General features: G+C 38.1%; 1 long non-coding RNA gene and 1 other non-coding gene across 9 annotated transcripts in view; one reads left to right on the forward strand and one right to left on the reverse strand.

The window, feature by feature from the left end:
- LOC110259987 (uncharacterized) overlaps positions 1-18,026 on the reverse strand; it is a 1,024,192-nt gene that overhangs the window by 738,156 nt on the left and 268,010 nt on the right. Inside the window, exon 1 of one of the 8 annotated variants that reach the window (XR_014839515.1) lies at positions 10,750-10,797. The exons of the other annotated variants lie outside the window; for them this stretch is intronic. This is a non-coding gene — a long non-coding RNA (uncharacterized LOC110259987). Of the gene's footprint in view, positions 1-10,749; positions 10,798-18,026 lie in introns of those variants that run through there. 8 annotated transcript variants of the gene reach the window in all.
- LOC146405978 (U6 spliceosomal RNA) lies at positions 16,435-16,541 on the forward strand. Its single transcript, XR_014832865.1, has one exon. It is a non-coding gene; the product is annotated as a U6 spliceosomal RNA (small nuclear RNA).

Consider the following 18,026-nt stretch of genomic DNA (forward strand, 5'->3'; position numbering starts at 1 on the left):
CTGAGAAGAGGATTCCTGATATTCAGAATCTCAAATGGGGATCATTACTCCATCCTCCAGAAGAAATAGAACCATTGCCATAGAGGCTGATAACAAATATTAGACTATAGAGAATAACACAGCAGTCCATTTTATCTGAGTCTAGGAACCACAAATTCTAATCTTCACCCAGTTTTGATTTGCTTTAATGCTCAAATCACAGAGCAAGGAACTAAGAACCAGGGAATATGAACTTTCATCCAAGTTCTTTCAGTTTGCTAGCTCTTTGATCTTGGTTGATTCACCCACACTCCTATTTTATTTATTTATATATATATATATATATATATATATATATATATATATACACATATACATATATATACATATATATATATACACATATACATATATATATACATATATATATACACATATACATATATATATACACATATACATATATACATATACATACATATATATATATATATATATATATTGCCCTAGATCAGGCAGAGATAATGCAAGGAAGAATAACAAACACACAAACAAAAATCCTAAATATATAAAAATATAGAGCTACATGAAGAATATAAGGTCTGCTAGTCAGAAAACCTCTTAGAGCATTCTCTTTCCTAATCTGTAAAATAAGTGAGTTAAATTAGATGACATTTAAGGTTTCTTCTCTAACTGCTCTCCATAATCCAAGGATTTGAAATATAGCCTGTGTTCTGGGGATTTGTTTTCCATTTGAGTTTTCACTGTATGAATTTACACCCTTGCCCACACCAAGGACACTATTTTTATTGACCCATTTGCAAAACTGGGGTAGGGATGGGAAAGCAAGAAGGATATTCTGCTCTTTGCTGATTTTAATTTCATATATTTAACACTGTGATGGGTACCTAAGAGAATCCAAGAGTTAGCGAAGCTGAAAAGTACCAAAATCCTGGCTCAAAATATCTTCCCCAAAGGACACAGCAGACCACTAATGAGAGAAGATGAATCTACTGAAGCTATAAATTTTTTACCCTCCTCACCCATCCATCCAAGAGTTTTGCACACTGAGTAATCGATTCTTTTATTGGCGTAAATATCCACCTCAGGAAATACGAGTTTCTAAAGAGTAGAAGGAAAAAGAATAAAGCAGAAAATGTTAACTTTCAATGATAGGACACTTGGAAGACTTCCACACTAGAGGGGTCAAAGGTTCTGAACACAGGGTTGGGGAGAACAGGGCCCTGTAGTTTCACTGGAAGGTAAAGGATCTAAAAAAGGAAATGGAGCCAGAGCTCTGTCCAGTGAACTGGGTTTCTGAAGAATTACCTCTGCAAATCAACCCTGGAGAGCCCACCTAAGCCAGTCTTAACATATAAGCTCATTCTGGCCAGCTGAAGCTTTCCAGATAGCATCCAGACTAATGAATCTTCCACATCCAGATCACTCTCTGGAGTTCTGCTCACTGTTCATCCAGCTCCTTCTTCAAAGCTTATTATTTGAAGGCACACTGATAAATTTAATATCATCTCAGGTAATGACACGCCCAAACTTCTCAACTATGAAGACAATTTTCTGCATTCTGTTCTAATTCAATTCCTGTACCATGTCTTTGCTGATGGCTCAGTCCTCAATAAGGAAGATTCTATTCTGAAATATAGTTGAGCCTGGAGTGCGATGAAATCACTTTGCCTATAACTCACACAGTCTCACTGACCTGATTGCTATAAATAGATAAATTCGTCAAGGAAAAACACAGGATCAAAATCTGAAAGCAAACTCAGGAAATTATTCATTTCAGAGTATTGCCTCAGGTCAAATTAAAATTTCAATCATCCCTAAAACTCATGTCTGCTTGTATTTTTTTAATAGAGAGTCTGATTAAATAAGCTCTCTGGATAACTTCTAATATATGATCAATTTTTCTGTCATAAGAGTTCTTTTTTATGAATGTAGTAGAACAGACAAGAACTGGATAAATCTTCTACACTGTAGCAGATGTCATTTTACAAATGACAACACTGAGGACTAGAAAAAAATAAATGACTTTCCTGAGGTAAAATATATTCATTCATTCATCCATTTATTTATTTTCAACAGTCACTCAAAAAAATATTTACTGGGAGTTTCTGCTATGGCTCAGTAGATTTAAGAATCAGACAGATTTGGCAGAGGCACAGGTTCAATCCCCAGCCCAGTGGAGAGGGTCAAAGGATATGGTGCTGCTGCAGCTGCAGCAGAAGTTGCATATGAGGCTTGGATTCAGTTCCTAGCCCAGGAACTTCCATATACCATGGGTGTGGCCATAAAAAAATTTTTATTGAATGCTTAATTTATTTAGTCACAGTTCTAGAAACAGGGTACAGTAGTATATTAGTTTACTAGGGCTGCCATAACAAAATACCATGAACCTTGTGGCTTAAACAGCAGAAATGTCTCACAGTTTGGGAGGTTAAAAGTCCAAGAGCAAGAATTCAGTAGTGTTGGTTCCTCCTGAGAGCTGTAAGGGAAAAGCTTTATGCTTCTGGCAGTTTGCAGTGTTTGGCATTCCTTAGTTTGTAGAAGCATCACCCAAATCTCTGCCTTCATCTTCACATGCTGTTCACCTTGTGTGCATGTTCCTGTCCAAATTTCCAGTTTTATTTTATTTTATTTTATTTTATTTTATTTTATTTTATTTTTTAGGGCCACACCCACGACATATTGAGGTTCCCAGGCTAGGGGTCTAATTGGAGCTACAGCTGCTGGCCTAAAACACAGCCACAGCAACGTGGGATCTAAGCTGCATCTGCAACCTACACCACAGCTCACAGCAATGCCAGATCCTTAACCCACTAAATGAGGCCAGGGATCAAACCCGAAACCTCATGGTTCCTAGTCAGATTTGTTTCTGCTGAACCACAATGGGAACTCCCACATTTCCAGTTTTAAAAAGCTACCTTGGAGTTATCATGGCTCAGTGGAAATAAACCTAACTAGGATCCATGAGGACATAGGTCTGATCTGTGGCCTTGCTCAGTGGGTTAAGAATTCAGCATTGCTATGAGCTGTGGTGGAGGTTGCAGATGCGGCTCAGATCTGGTGTTGCTGTGGCTGTGGCATAGGCCAGCAGCTACAGCTTTGATTCAATCCCTAGCTTGGAAACCTCCATATGCCTTGAGTGCAGCCCTAAAAAGACAAAAAAATAAAAAAAATAAAAAAAATAAAAAAAAATAAAATGAATAGAAAAATAGAAAAGATAAAATTAAAAAAGAATAAAAAAAGAATAAAAGATCAAAATGTCAGTTTTGAAACTGATATCACAACTGTCTTGCAGTAGTACAAAGTATCAAATATAAACAAATAAAAAAATAAAAAGAAACCAGTCATATTGGATTAGGGCCAATCCTACTTCAGTATGACCTCATCTTGATTAATTACATCTTCAAAAACACTTTTTTCAAACAATATCACACTCTGGGGTACTGGGACCTTAACACACAAATTTTGAGAGGACAAAATTCAATTAATAAACAGCAAGAACAAAACAAAATATCTCATGCTCATGGAGTGGAAGAATGAATATTGTTAAAATGGCCATACTACCCAAAACAATACACAGAGTCAATGCAATACTTGTCAATGTTCCAATAGCATTTTTCAAAGAAACAGAATAAACGGTCCCCAAATTTGTATGGAACCATAAAGATGCTGAACTAGCCAAAGCAATCATGAGAAAGAGCAAAGCTAGAGATGCATGCTCCCTGATTTCAAATTACATTACAGAGCTATGGTAATTAAAACAGCATGATACTGACATTAAAACAGATACATAGGTCAATAGAATATAACAAAAAGCCCAGAAATAAACTCACACATATATAGTCAGTCAATTAGTTTATAATAAAAGAGCCAAGACTCAATAATGGGGAAAGAATAGTCTCTTCAATAAATGATGCTGGAAAAACTGGAAAGCCACACGCAAAAGAATGACATTTTACAACTATCTTACACCAATCATAAATGGTGAAAAAAACTGAATGCAAGACCTGAAACTACAAAATTCTTAGAAGAAAACATAGGCCAAAACTCCTTGACATAGGTATCAGCAATAATTTTTTTGAATTTGACACTAAAAGCAAAAGCAACAAAAGCAAAAAGCAAAAAGCAGGACAACATCAAGCTAAAGGCTTTTGCACAGCAAAGGACCATCAACAGAATGAAAAAGCAAACTAAGGAATGAGATAAAATATTCTCATATCATATATCTGACAAAGTGCTAATATCCAAATATATAAAGAACTCAACAGCAAAAATAACATGATAAACAATCCAACTAAAAAGTGTACAGAAGATCTGAATAGGAGATTTTTTCCAAAGAAGATACACAGATAGCCAACAAGTACATGAAAAGATGCTCTACATCATTAATCATCAGAAAACACAAATCAAAACCACAATGAGATATCATCTCATACCTGTTAGAATGACTATTACCAAAAAGACTGGAACTAACAAGTGTCAATGAGAATGTAGACATAATGGTACCCTTGTGCATTGCTGGTAGGAATGTAAATTGGCGTAACTACTACGGAAAATATTATGGGCATTCTCCCCCATATTAAAAATATAACTACTATAGGATCCAGCAATTCCACTTCTGGGTGGAATTCTTTCATTTCTTGAAGAAAATGAAAACACTAGTTTGAAAAGATATATGCACCCCCACGTTCACTGTAGTATTATTTACAACAGCCAAGATATGGAAGTTTCCACCAATGGAGGAATGAAGAAATTGTGAGGATGTGTGTGTATGTGTGTGCATATGTATGCATACATATATACATACATGCATTCATGCAATGGAATGTTATTCAGTCATAAAAAAGAATGAAATCTTGTCACTTATGTCAACATGAATGGACCTCAAGGCCATTATGGCAAGCAAAATAAGCCAGACAGTGAAAGATAAACACCATATGATCTCTTTCATACACGTAATCTAAAAAACCATACAAACAAAAACAAGTTCATAGATATGGAAAACAGATTAGTAGATGCCAGAAGTAGGGAGTGAAGAGTGGGAGAAATGGATGAATTGCTCTGGATATTCTTTTTTGTTTAAATAAATTAATTTTTTAAAAAACTCATAGAGTTTCCATTGTGGCTCAGTGGTAACAAACCCAACTAGTATCCATGAGAATAGGTGTTTGATCCCTGGCCCTGCTCAGTGGGTTAAAGATCCAGCATTGTGGTGAGCTGTGGTGTAGGTTGCAGACATGGCTCAGACCCCGTGTGGCTGTGACTGTGGCTGTGGCCAGCAGCAGCTCCCACTCCAATTCCAACCTTAACCTGGGAATTTCCATATGCTGTGGGTATGGCCCTTAAAAAAAATAAAAATTTAAATTAAAAAAAAGACCAAAAAAACTCATAACAGTGCTCATTCCATCAGAAACTGCTCAACTGTTAGAATTATTTTTTATGTTGAGCCAAAAATCTGACTTTCTGATGTTTACACCATTGTGCTTTTGTCCTGTTATGCACCAACAGCATATTGGACCTAGACCAATCAACACAGAGCAAATCTTAATTTTTCCTATTCCTCATGATGACTTTAAAACATTGAAAAAATTAGAACTTTCATTCCTCATTCCCTTCCACTCTCAAATGTAGCCCATGGTCTCTGCACTGGTTACCTGCCTTTAGGTACCCTCTGCTTAGTCTGAGTTGGGTCTTGTTTGTTTGCCTTTAGCCGTGCCTGAGGCATGTTTCCAGGCCAGGGATCGAATCTGTGCCACAGCAGTAACCCAGAGCCACACCAGTAACAACGCTGGATCCTTAACCTGCTGAACCACCAGAGAAGTCATGAGGATTTTAACAAATAATAGGTCCAGGAAATATGGGTCCCATGTATGTTTTGAAAAGTTACACGTTCAGTTGCTTATGATGATGTAAATATTATGTTTCCATTAATCTAGGCCAAGATTAAATTAGTATTATTAGTAATCAAAATGAAATGTTGGCTTATGAAAACACAGTTTTTCCTTCAGTGTTAGACTTCACATACATCACCTTCACATTTCGTTATAATGATTTTGATCTTGTATTTGCATGTTTTGATATTATGTCTAATCATGACTCCATATCTGTTGCAGTGTGACAGAAAACAGAAGTCCCCAGATTATTCACCATATGACTCTGACTGAGTCATTTGATTTCCCTGAACCTCAGTTCTGCTCACTGTTAAAAAAAAAAAAAAAATGAGGGGGTGCGAGGGGGCAAGAGGGAGAGTTTGGGAGCTAGAAATAAGTCTTCTTTACAGGTTGTGAGAATCAAGTGTGACAAGCTAAGTGAAAGTAATCTGTAAAATGAAACACGCCATACAAATGTTAGCTAATAGCAGTGATAAGAATGGCTTTTTTTCTTGATGTTGTCCACTGTAGAAGGAATAAGTATGTTTTCTATGTCTTTATCCACCTCAAGGATCCCAAATATAAAGCAAATTAAGACCAAAATACTCATCAGCATACTTTAGATTTTTTTTTCAGCCTGCTGTGACTCTATGTAAAGATATTATGACCCAACCTGTACATCCTTGGCTCACTTTAGCCTCAAAGATCTCATGAGCCTGGCTGTGTGGCAATACCAAATGGTGTCAGAATTACTTACCACCAACAGTTTTGAGTCAGACAAATCTGGCCTCAACTCCAGCTCAGTCACTCACTAGCAATGCTCTCAATGAACTTCTGTTTCATCTGAAATAAAGGCAATAGCAATGTACCTATGTGCTACTGCAGGACTACAGAAATAAGGCAAATGGAGCCTGATACAGTTAGTGTTCAACAGGTGGTTGCTACTTTTATGATATTATTGTGAAAGTTAAATTTTCCTAGTCAATCCTCTGATCTTACAGTAGCTCTGTTTCAAAAGCAAGAAGAGAAATTAAGCAAGCGTAACATGGCATTCCTTATAAATAAATCTAGGTTCGCTCCTAGTAACCACTACATTCCTTTGTTAACATTCACAAACAATTAGCTTGAAAATCCATTATTGACTTTTTCAGGGGTCACCTCTGAGAACAGTGGAGTGGACCTGTTTATGGCTTGTGAAATCTCTCCCTCTTTTTGAAAAATGGACTAATATTTCCCTTATTCATTCATCTTTTGGTCTCTGCAATAACTCAGTGATTACTAAGATTAATGCTCACTTTATATTCACTCATTCAAAAAGAATATTTTGAATATCTGCCATTTGCTCTGCACCCCAGTTTTTTCAGTAGGCTGGCATAACCTGCATCCACTGCTGGCAACTAGAATTTATTTAAAGTGACCAGGCTTTGCCTTACTGTCCATTTATTTACATAGAGTTGCAGTCACCTCCCTCTTTGCATTGTCTATGAGTGTGGACAAGTCATTTAACGCTGAGTCACAATTTCCTCCTCAGTAAAGTAGGATAATAATAACTACTGTGACTACCTCCCAGGGTAAAAATACAATGAGATAAGGTTTAAAAAAAAAAAAAAGGGAAAAAATAAAAAATATATTCCAAGAAAACAAGAAACTCAAAAAAACAATTCAAGGTATCACTTGTTCTTATCTTTCCAGCATGCAGACCACTTTCCTAGCTGCAGAATTTGAAAGCAAAACACAAATTTAACAGTTTTGTTAATCTGTTATCATTACACCATCTGCCCCAGGCATCTTGGTGATCGCTTCCTTGTTTTTCTAGTTTCAAACAGTAATGAAAATGTCCTTTTGTGGTCTTTAACATTTTCAAAAACCCAAACTTTATTATGTATTTGTTATTTATACTTCTGTGGTATTCTATATTAAGATACAAATACAATCAGATCCAGCAAAACCAGAAAAAAAATGTAGAGACTAAGAATGAAAAGGAAGAGACACCTGAGTAAGCAAACCTCAACTATGTATAAATCTATACAATGGAGCATATACTTAGCTTAACTTTTTGGAAACAAAGCTAAAAAATAGGACCAGAGGGTAATATGGAAGTTACACTGCACTATCTGGTTTAATAATAGGAAGCATGACAAGAAAGACACTCTTGTCATCCCTCTAAACTCTCAGAGGGATCACAAAGTTTTACATTAAGAACACAAAACAACTGGGAGTTCCCTGGTGGCTCAGTGGCTTGGCAGGTTAAAGATCCAGCATTGTTACTGCTGTGGCTCTGGTAACTGCTGTGGTACAATTTCAATCCCTGGCCTGGGAATTTCCACATACCATGAGTGCAGGGCAAAAAACAACAATAATAACAACAAAAACAGAAAATAATCTAATGGAAAGTGTCTTCAGCAGCCATCTTACAAAGGGAAATATGACCTCCAAATTGTCACTTTTATATACAATCCTTAATAGATTATCAAAGAGTGTTATCAAATTGTCATTCTGTGAGGGGACTTGTAGATAAGAGAAGGTAACATTGTAAAATACAAATATTCTTATGAACTGGCTTGATACAAGGCTAAACTTTTTAAAATCAAGAGTAATGAATCATGGTGTTCCCGTCATGGTTCAGTAGCTACCGAATCCGACTAGGAACCATGAGGTTGCGGGTTCGATCCCTGGCCTTGCTCAGTGGGTTAAGGATCCCACATTGCCGTGAGCTGTGGTGTAGGTTGCAGACATGGCTTGGTTCCCACGTTGCTGTGGCTCTGGCGTAGGCCGGTGGCTACAGCTCCGATTAGACCCCTAGCCTGGGAACCTCCATATGCCGCAGGTGTGGCCATGGAAAACACACACACAAAAAAAAGTAATGAATCATGCTTGTGCCCATTAAATTTTCTCCCTCATCTGTGTTTCAGTCAGACCTTGACAATTAGGTCAGCTCTGATACATAGAGGCTGAGGCCATACTGAAGATTGAGAATAGTTTCCCTGTCTTATTGATAGAATGGAGGGCTCCATGCTTTAGAAAACTGGTGTGTAGGTGGCAATAACCTGTTTCAAAAATTAAGGTCTTATTACCTACAAGACCTTCCCATCATCTTCAGGATGCTGGCTGTCAAACCAAAATTTTCCTCAGAAAATAGTTCAGAATACAGGTGAAAACTAAACACAGACTTAAAACTCCACTGTTCTACATCACTGAATAGGATTCAGCAAACTATGGCCAATTCCCCTGCCACCTGCTTTTGTTAAAAAAAGCTTTAATGGAACACAGCTACACCCATTAACTTGTGGGTTGTCTATGGCTGATTTTGCACTGCAATTGCAGGGCAGAAAACATATGGCCCACAAAGATTAAAATACTTACCACCTAGCCCTTTAAAGAAAAAATTTACCAACCACTGCCAGAGAACAGAGAGAGATAATTCAGGTTTAAAGAGGCATAAGGGCCATAGTTACTTACTCATCATCAATTTTCACTACAAAACAATTTGATATAACCCTTATAAACTATTTTATTTTAAACACTGCAACACCATGAAGGGATCTCTGTCCCTGCCCCCATGAATTAGCTGCCCAATTCATTCCCCAAAAGCTAGCTGAATTCATCTTTAATCATGATTTCAGTGAGGTGAAAACAGAGACATGTGCTCCAACTGCCCTTTTCCTTTTAACTTGAATCTAATAATTTAATGACATTTTTCTATAAGCTGGATGCATTTCCCCCTGCTTTAGAGAAGAGAAAAATAGACGTTCTGTTGTAAGCAGACACTGAGTTTACTTCCATGAACAGAGAGGGCTACAAATCAAGCTTGCCCTGATTAGTGCTGAAAAGAAGGGCTATAGGTGAATGGTTCTGAAACCAAAGTGATCCCTTTTGGCAGATGCCTCCTTTTGCTTATCTGATTTATAATCATCCTGTACACTTAGTCAACAGTTTCACAAATATAAACTTTATAGCTAATTTATATTAGACAGGATATCAGGAAATCATCTTCCTCAAAGACACAAATCTCATTTATGCTTTACTGTTTTTTGTTTTTTTGTTTTTTTCTGTTAACAGCCACACCCGCTGCATATGGGAGTTCCCAGGCTAGGAGTCGAATCAGAGCTGCAGCTGCTCGCCTGTGTCACAGCCACAGCAACATGAGTTCTGGGCCCCATCTGCAACTTATGCTGCAGCTTGAGGAAACACCGGATGAGGCCAAGGATTGAACCCGAGTCTTCATGGATACCAGTCAGGCTCATAACTCACCGAGCCACAATGGGAACTCCTGGTATTTTTTTTAATCCAGGCTAAAATGAAGATTGTTACACAGTGTCAAGAGCTTTAGGGCCTTGATCTCCCATAGCCAGTGTTCTGGGCAGACTCAACGTATATCTTAAAGAGTACCTTGTTGGGGACCTTGATTTAGAGCCCTTTTTTGTATTAATAGCAAGAAAGCTTAGAGACACACTTGTGGCCAAGCTTGGTGAGGGAAAAACTTTACAACAGATGAGTCTAACTCATTCCTGGTTTCATTTATTTTTCTGAGTCTCCTTTTCCTGTTGTCCTACTTTCCTCACCACTTATTTTTCACTTTATTTTATCTTGTGTGGTATTAATAGGTAATCCACTTTAAATCCTTTCTGGAACAAGGCGGGGTGTAAGTAAACAAGTAAAAATGAGCTGGCCTGGTGAATAGAGTTATTTAGTATTGTCCATCTGAATCGTGGAAAAAAAAAAAAAAAAAAGATTTACCAAAAACAGCTATTTTGTTTTAGACTGGTAGCTGCTGAGGTTTTCTTTCAAGTAGAAACTGCTCAACAGGTCCAGGGACTTTCTGTTGCTCCTACAGATACAGATATTAGGACTGTGCATCCAGAGACAAGAGGATGCTTACCTTGCCACTTGCTGTGGTCGGAAAATGGGCAACCCAGTGCCACTGCATCTACAACAGAGAGAGAGAGTGGATGGAGAGGGTACTGCCAACATCATCTCTTCAGTCTCTCTTGAGAAAAGAATAAGTCTCAGTAATTAGCATGGGATGAGTGCTGTAAATTTGCAAAGAAATGTACACGTCACTGTACTCAGTCCTCACACTAACGCAATTAGTTTGGTTTATGACACTTTGTTTTTGGTTGAGGGAACTGAGACTTTGAGAAGACAGGCAAAGTGAGCAGAGGAGCCAGGATTCCCACCTAGTACGTGACACCACACCATGTACTCTCTATTTCTCTGTGACCTCCCTACCTTTCAATATATTTCTAAACACTTGATCCAAGCATTATAAAGTCTAGAAGGCTGCTAAGTGACAGGTCAGAGTAAAAGGCATTAAAGTTAGCCTGAAGTTAAACATCAGATTTTTTTGCTTCATTTTCCAGAAGTTATCTTAAGTCACTGTATTACATTTCTAAAGTTGTTTTAACAAATTACGACAAATTGGGTAGCTTAGACGAACGGAGATTTATCCTCTCACATTTCTAGAGGCCTGAAACCAAATCAGGAGTCTGCAGGCTCCAAAGTCTCTAGAAAGAATCCATTCTTTGCTTCTTCCAGCTTATAGTGGCTCCGGTCATTCCTTTGCCTGTGGCCACATCACTCCTATTTGTGCTTCCACAGTTACGTTGAGCTCTCCTGCCCTCTTGGTGAGGCCAGTGTCTGCTTTCCTCAACACTGCAAGAGCACGTCTTTGCCCCACACCCTTAATTGCAGTGATGGCAAAGGCAATTTTCTCCCACCCATCAATGTTGGTGTTGAGTACTCACAAAATATGCTGTAACTTCTCAGGGGTTACTAGAGACGTGGCAGGTAGTCCTCCAGTGGAAGACAGCAAGGTATCAGTTATAATTTTGAAAAATAAAAATGTGGTCCAAAAAATTGCTATAAAAGTTTTCAAATATTTGCTTTAATCCCATTGCAGACCATTAAAAATTTATGGTACTGCTGTGCCCAGGAACCTCATTTTGGGTAAAGGGGACACATGCACTTTCACAGTAGTCTGAACTCCAATATTCTGGTTACTCCCTCACTACCTTTATCTCTCAGAATTTCCATACTGACATCTACCCCTCTTGTATTCTCCCTCTTTTTTAGAGATTAAAAATGTCAACATTAAAAGTCAAACTCTTATTAAATACTTTAATTTTATCAAAGTTAATTTTCCAAAAGACAGTCATTATTCTCCCATTACTGCAAGGGGTTACTTCATACCAAGACTTAACACCAAAAATATAAGATTCATATTTTTCTTCTTCCTAAGTGGTTTGAAGTATATTCTCATGGCAATATAATTGGTTCATTTCTCCTATGCCTTTTTGGCTTTACCTTTGTTTTTATATAGATGTATCCTTGGTTATATACAGTGCTATTCTGTTTTTCTTCTGCTAGATAAGTTTTTGAATCAAGTAAGTCTCTCTCTTGATATTTTTTTCTTTTGATATTTTTAGCCTGAGTTTCATCCCATCAAATCTTAGCACTCTCAATAACATTATATTTACTTCTTTGCTTTCAAATTTATTTTGTCACCTCCTCTTTTGGGTTGACAGATATAGTTCGCTAAGGTCATAAATATTATTCTTAGTGAACTTCTCTAAAATTTGTTGAATGAATGAGAGATAATAATTACTAAGGACCACCTCCACTATACAGATTCCTTCTCTAGTCATGCCCACTATCTTCATTACCTTCTTGGTAGTTGGTCTTGATTTTTCTCCCTCCCCCTCATCCACTTATCCTTGCTAAGTATGTTCTCCGTTCTCCACTTTGGTCCAGTGCCCTTTTCCACTTTCAGTAGTCCATCTTCTGGACATTCCCATCATGATCCAGAAGATAAATTCTTTCTTTTGGATGCCTTCTATGTACCCAGTTATTACCTCTTTTCTTTTTTGCAGTCATGTCCATAAACTGGAAGAAGAGAAAGAAAAAAAAGTCCCACCTAATCTCTAAATGTTTTCACTTCCCTACCTACTCCTAGAGGTGTGTTGAAGATTCCTTATGACTGCAACCTTCGTTCCCACAAGAACCACAGGTGGTGGCTACTGGTGCATTTGGTGATCTTGGCAGGCTCTCTGTCACATCTAGAGGCCCGTCCAAGAAGTTATAGCACGTGCACCCATGACGATGCCAGGTTTATACACAGCAACTTCCTTCCAATCAGCAGAGAGTTCACTGTCAAGTTGTTATGACGTAAGATTTACTTTGATTGACATAATAAAGTTTCATCATTTTTTGAATGCTTAGGGATCTCTTGGTGTCTCTTGGAGGCTGGGATAAAGCATCTCCACACAGCTTAATTTCCTCTTGCTTACCCTCAGCTGTGTCACAGTCCTCCGAGCAACTCCCAATGAAAAACTTGGAGTCACTTTACAGTCCCAAACATCTTCTTCACAGTTATTTAACCTTCTTTTAAAAAAACACAAAGGCTGCCCCCTCCTACTGCATGTCTTATGATTTATTTCTCTCCAAGGTAGACTCCCAAGATAGATGACAGAGTACCATATGATTCTTTCGCCTCCCGCCTTTCATGTACATCCCAGAATAAGTACACAAGCCTTTTCTATGTTAAGATGTCATTACTCACTATGGAAAACTGGATGGAGATAATGACAACAAATGTGAAAAAGTTAACACAAAACTCAAGATATCTAAGAGTTGTCCTAATTATTTTCCTTGGCATAAAATTAGTGACTTCCTTTTTATCTAGTATACTCAGAAACCAGGATGAGATCTTATGAATGTTTAGTGTCTTCTATTCCATAGTGTTTTACATTCTATTATTTGTCCCTGGTGGGAGGCTAAGGAGACCCTATTTTGGGACAAAGATTAGGAATATCTAAAGTTTCCTTCTCTGTACTTCAGGATATCAGGAGTTTTACTTATGCTCAATGTTTGCATCTTCACCTGCTTTTCTCAGATACTATCTGAGTGTTGCTTCTTTGATCTTGGCCTTTGGGCTCCCATCATCTTTTGTGATCTTCCCTGCCTCAAGGTATCCTCTCTGACTAATTTCGCCACATGCATGTTTCAGATTCAGTCAATTTACAGTAAGAGAGACTGACATCTCCTTACTTGTCTAGTCCTACTCGAGTCAGGTTGTTGCTTAAACTCAATTCTCTGAAATAACTCACAGGGGTGTCTCATTCCCAGGGAAGTGATTATTTTAGAATGAAAATTCTATAATGTAAAAATAACTTCAGTCATTTAAAAATAACTTGTTGGGGAACTGTTCTATGCCCAGAAGCATAATTGATGCCAGGGATACAAAAATTTTGGAGTTCCCATAGTTGCTCAGCAGGTTAAGAACCTGACTTGTATCCATAAGGATGTGGGTTTGATCCCTGGCTTTGCTTAGCGGGTTAAGGGCATGGCAACAAGGTGTGGTGTAGGTCACAGATCCAGTTCAGATCTGTTGTTACTGTTGCTGGGGCTGTGGCGTAGGCCAGCAGCTGCAGCTCTGATTCGACCTCTAGCCCAGAATTTTCATATGCCGCAGGTGTGACCCTGAAAAGAAAAAAACAAAAACAAAAATTTTAACAATGCATGCCCCCTTGTGCAGTTCATAAACTATTGGGGGAAGGTGGACTTAAAAGAAATATTAGAAAACAACTTGAGTTATGCTCCAATAAAAGGATGCAAATTAGAAAACAAAAACAAAAGGAATTGCGAATGTGCCTAATTTCTACCAATAGAAAAAGATATTTCACTCATGACATATATTTGTTGATGCAGATTTCCTTCTTCTCTGTCTTTTTTCCATCTAATTTATTTTGTGTTAGTTCTGCAACACATCCTCTCACAGTGTGGAATATACAGAGGTGTTCCTTGAGTCCTTTCACCTCCTCTTTTTGAGAGAAACAAGTAACAATGATCACAAGTATTGTTGGCCAATCCCTCAAGCACAGAAGAAATATATCATCTACCTACCCTGCCACAGATTGCAACAGTCCCTTTGCTTCCAATACTTCTTGGCTCTCTAGATAAAACAGTGGTGCTTCTGAACTGGCTGTGTGTTTTTTTTTATACCATGGATCATGTTATAAACTGGCAATGCCCTTCTGCCCTTGATGACCATCTACAGTAAGGAGACAGGTAAACTGCTAACACTCCAAGAAACTTCTCAACTCCAAAACCAAAAGTTTTGGCTTTCAAAGAAGTTTCTAATAAACAAGACATATGGAAACAACTTTAGAAAAATCTCATCAGATTCTATTGGCACTACAGCCAGGCAGCAGACTACTTTTTTAAAAAAATGTGCTGCATTTTTATGCTGCATTGCCTAAGCTTTCCAGCTTCATAATTACTTTTTCTTCTATAGAAAATATTTTGACCAAGTTACAGTGGTGAGAAGAATCTTGGCCTTCCTCTAAAAAAGGCTGAGAGGCTAGCTGCAGGAAAGAAAATGCTCAACTCCCCACCCCCACCCACCTCAATCTAAATGCCACAGTTCATAGTAGAGTGACTTGGAAGATGACAGAGAGACAATACACCAACAAAATGACTCGTGGTGTTTTCCAGACACATACTCTAGTCAAGCACCCTTAAGCCATCTACTTTACACTTCTGTCTCCCTCCAGGATCGGCCTGACCCAGAAACAGTCTATGTACAGGTGGTCACCTATATCCTATATTGAAGAGTGTTTAGAAACCTCTGCTGCTCTGAAATTTCGTCTTCACTTGTCTGCCTTGATTCCTGAAATTCCACCACTACAGTCATTCCTGCAAGTAATGATTAATTGATTAGATTCTTTCCAAGCCAGAGCTTCCCAGAGCAGATTGTGTTGAGGGGAAAGTGGAAAGAGTATGAAGATCCAGGGTGCCTGAGAAAAGAGGAATTCTCAGAATAGAGACAAAAGCTCTGAAAGGGAGGCAGGTATCCCAGAAAATATGTCGACCCATTTTACAACTGCACTTAGGGCCAGAACCACTGTCATCCCGCTTGTATGTCTTGATCTTCTCACCCTGAACACTTTGACATTGGCTGAAATCCTGGACTGGCCTGAGTTGCCCATTTTGGGGTAGAGGGTGGGGCAACACAGTGAGAGGGAAAAGACTCTGCTCATCCTCAAGATCCCTAAAAAGGCTAGTTAGCCAAAGGTGATGGCCTCCATTATCTCTGGTAGGTAAACCACTGGAAGAATTAGTATTCTAATTGTGACATGTACCTATCTAGGTAGGCAGTAATGGCAAATATCAAACTAGCATCCTTACCTACTAGAAGGAATAGGTTATAATGAAAAAGAGCATAGATTTGGAATAACGTAAATTTTCCTAGCACTGCTACTTACTACGTTTTTGACCCTGGTTTGATCCCCTAACTGCTCTGAACCTCTGTCTTTTAATCTGTGAAATGGGAAACGTAATATGGGGAGAATACATATGGAGTCGGGCATATTCCAGGCTTTCAACAAATGCGCAGTCTTCCCCCATTTGTTCTCTATTTGAATGGAGCATACAAAATTACAATGTTCTGAACTATTAAAGCTGTTGGTTCCAATCCAGAAGAAGAAGAATCTCCTTTAAAATTGTTATTTGCATTCTAAGTATTCTAGTTAAACTGTAGTCTACCTCTCTCAAGAAGTTATGTTCTGTGCTCGCTTCAGCAGCACATATACTAAAATTAGAATGATACAGAGAAGATTAGCATGGCCCCTGAGCAAGGATGACATGCAAATTCGTGAAGTGTTCCATATTTTGAAAATGTAGTGCATATACACAATGGAATATTACTCAGCCATTCAAAGGAATGAAATACCAGCATTTTTAGCAACATGGATGGACCTAGAAATTATCATGCCAAGTGAAGTCAGTCAGAAATGAGACACCAACATTAAATGCTATTACTGACATGTGGAATCTGAAAAAAAGGACACAATGAACTTCTTTGCAGAACAGATACAGACTCACAGATTTTGAAAAACTTACGGTTTCCAAAGGAGACAGTTTGGGGGGTGGGGGGACACGCTGGGGGTGTGGGATGGAAATCCTATAAAATTGGATTATGATGATCATTGTACAACTATAAATGTAATAAATTCATTGAGTAATAAAAAAAAAAAAAAGTTATGTTCTCCAAGACCAGAGAATAGATATGGAGCCCCTATTGCTCAATGCAAGCTTTTGATTTGATCTCTGCGCATGAAAGAAAATGCAGCTCTCTTCCACATGAAATCTGAATATGTGTTTGTTGTGATAAATATTTACTCGGGTTCCCCAAATGATTTATTCTAATTTATTCTAAGAATTGCCAACAAATTAATTTATAACATCCCTTCAGCCACTTATTTATTGCTCTAGAAACACCAGAAGAAAAAAAAGAAAGCATACCATCAACTTACTGTGTGAACCTCCAAATATTACAATTTCAGTGATACACTAGAAGAGTGTTCCAGACAGTATGCCTGCAAAGCCCCTTCTAAAAAACATGGTCTACTTTATCTAAGCAGCTCAAAAAATGAAAATGTGTGGCTATAACATAAGCCTCTAAGACTTTTTCAAAACAAAATCTGTAGCCTGGACTCAACAAAATAAAAAGACTTAACAGAAGGCTTCAAATTCCTGAGGTGGGAGTTTTCCATAGATCACAGAAAACCGATCTTGCATAGAAGGGCTGACACAGCAAAAGAGCCTAAGGAAAGGAAGAGAAACATGGGGCAGGCGGTGGCGGGGGGCGGGGGGGCGGGGGGGGGGAATGAAAAAGAAAAGAAAGGAGAAAAAAAGTGTTGCTCTCTCTTTGGGCTATATAATTTTTTATGAAAGAATTTCCAAAATGCTCAACCCTACATGAATATTCAATCAGATAATTTTCAAATCCAAGATAGTTATGGAATTGGGCAAAATGGTGTTTGCTTGGGGCCCCCAATAAGACATAACAAATTCTTGGTGATTAATGGTATTTCTGTGCTTTTGGCCATTAAAAACATTTTCTGCTCTTGAGTCACAACGGAAGCTACAGCTTGAATTTTATTGTTCAATTTGCCTTTTTTTTTTTCTTTCCTGGGTGAGCCAGCCCTGGATTTAGGAGTTGAAAGTTTATGGAGTCAGCAGGACCCCAAGGGACTGAAAGCTAAGCTGAGCCAATGAGGATAATGCCAAAGATTATCTACCCTCGGTGAAAATGAAGGATTCAGAAAAGAAAAAGAACAAAGAGGGATTATAAAGACTGACAGTCTGTAACTTAGA

This window comes from Sus scrofa, chromosome 1 (genome assembly GCF_054392235.1).
Source record: "Sus scrofa isolate SSC_HxYL_T2T_F1_AM1 chromosome 1, Sscrofa_HxYL_maternal_Yorkshire_Landrace_v2.0, whole genome shotgun sequence".
NCBI classification, from domain to species: domain Eukaryota; kingdom Metazoa; phylum Chordata; class Mammalia; order Artiodactyla; family Suidae; genus Sus; species Sus scrofa.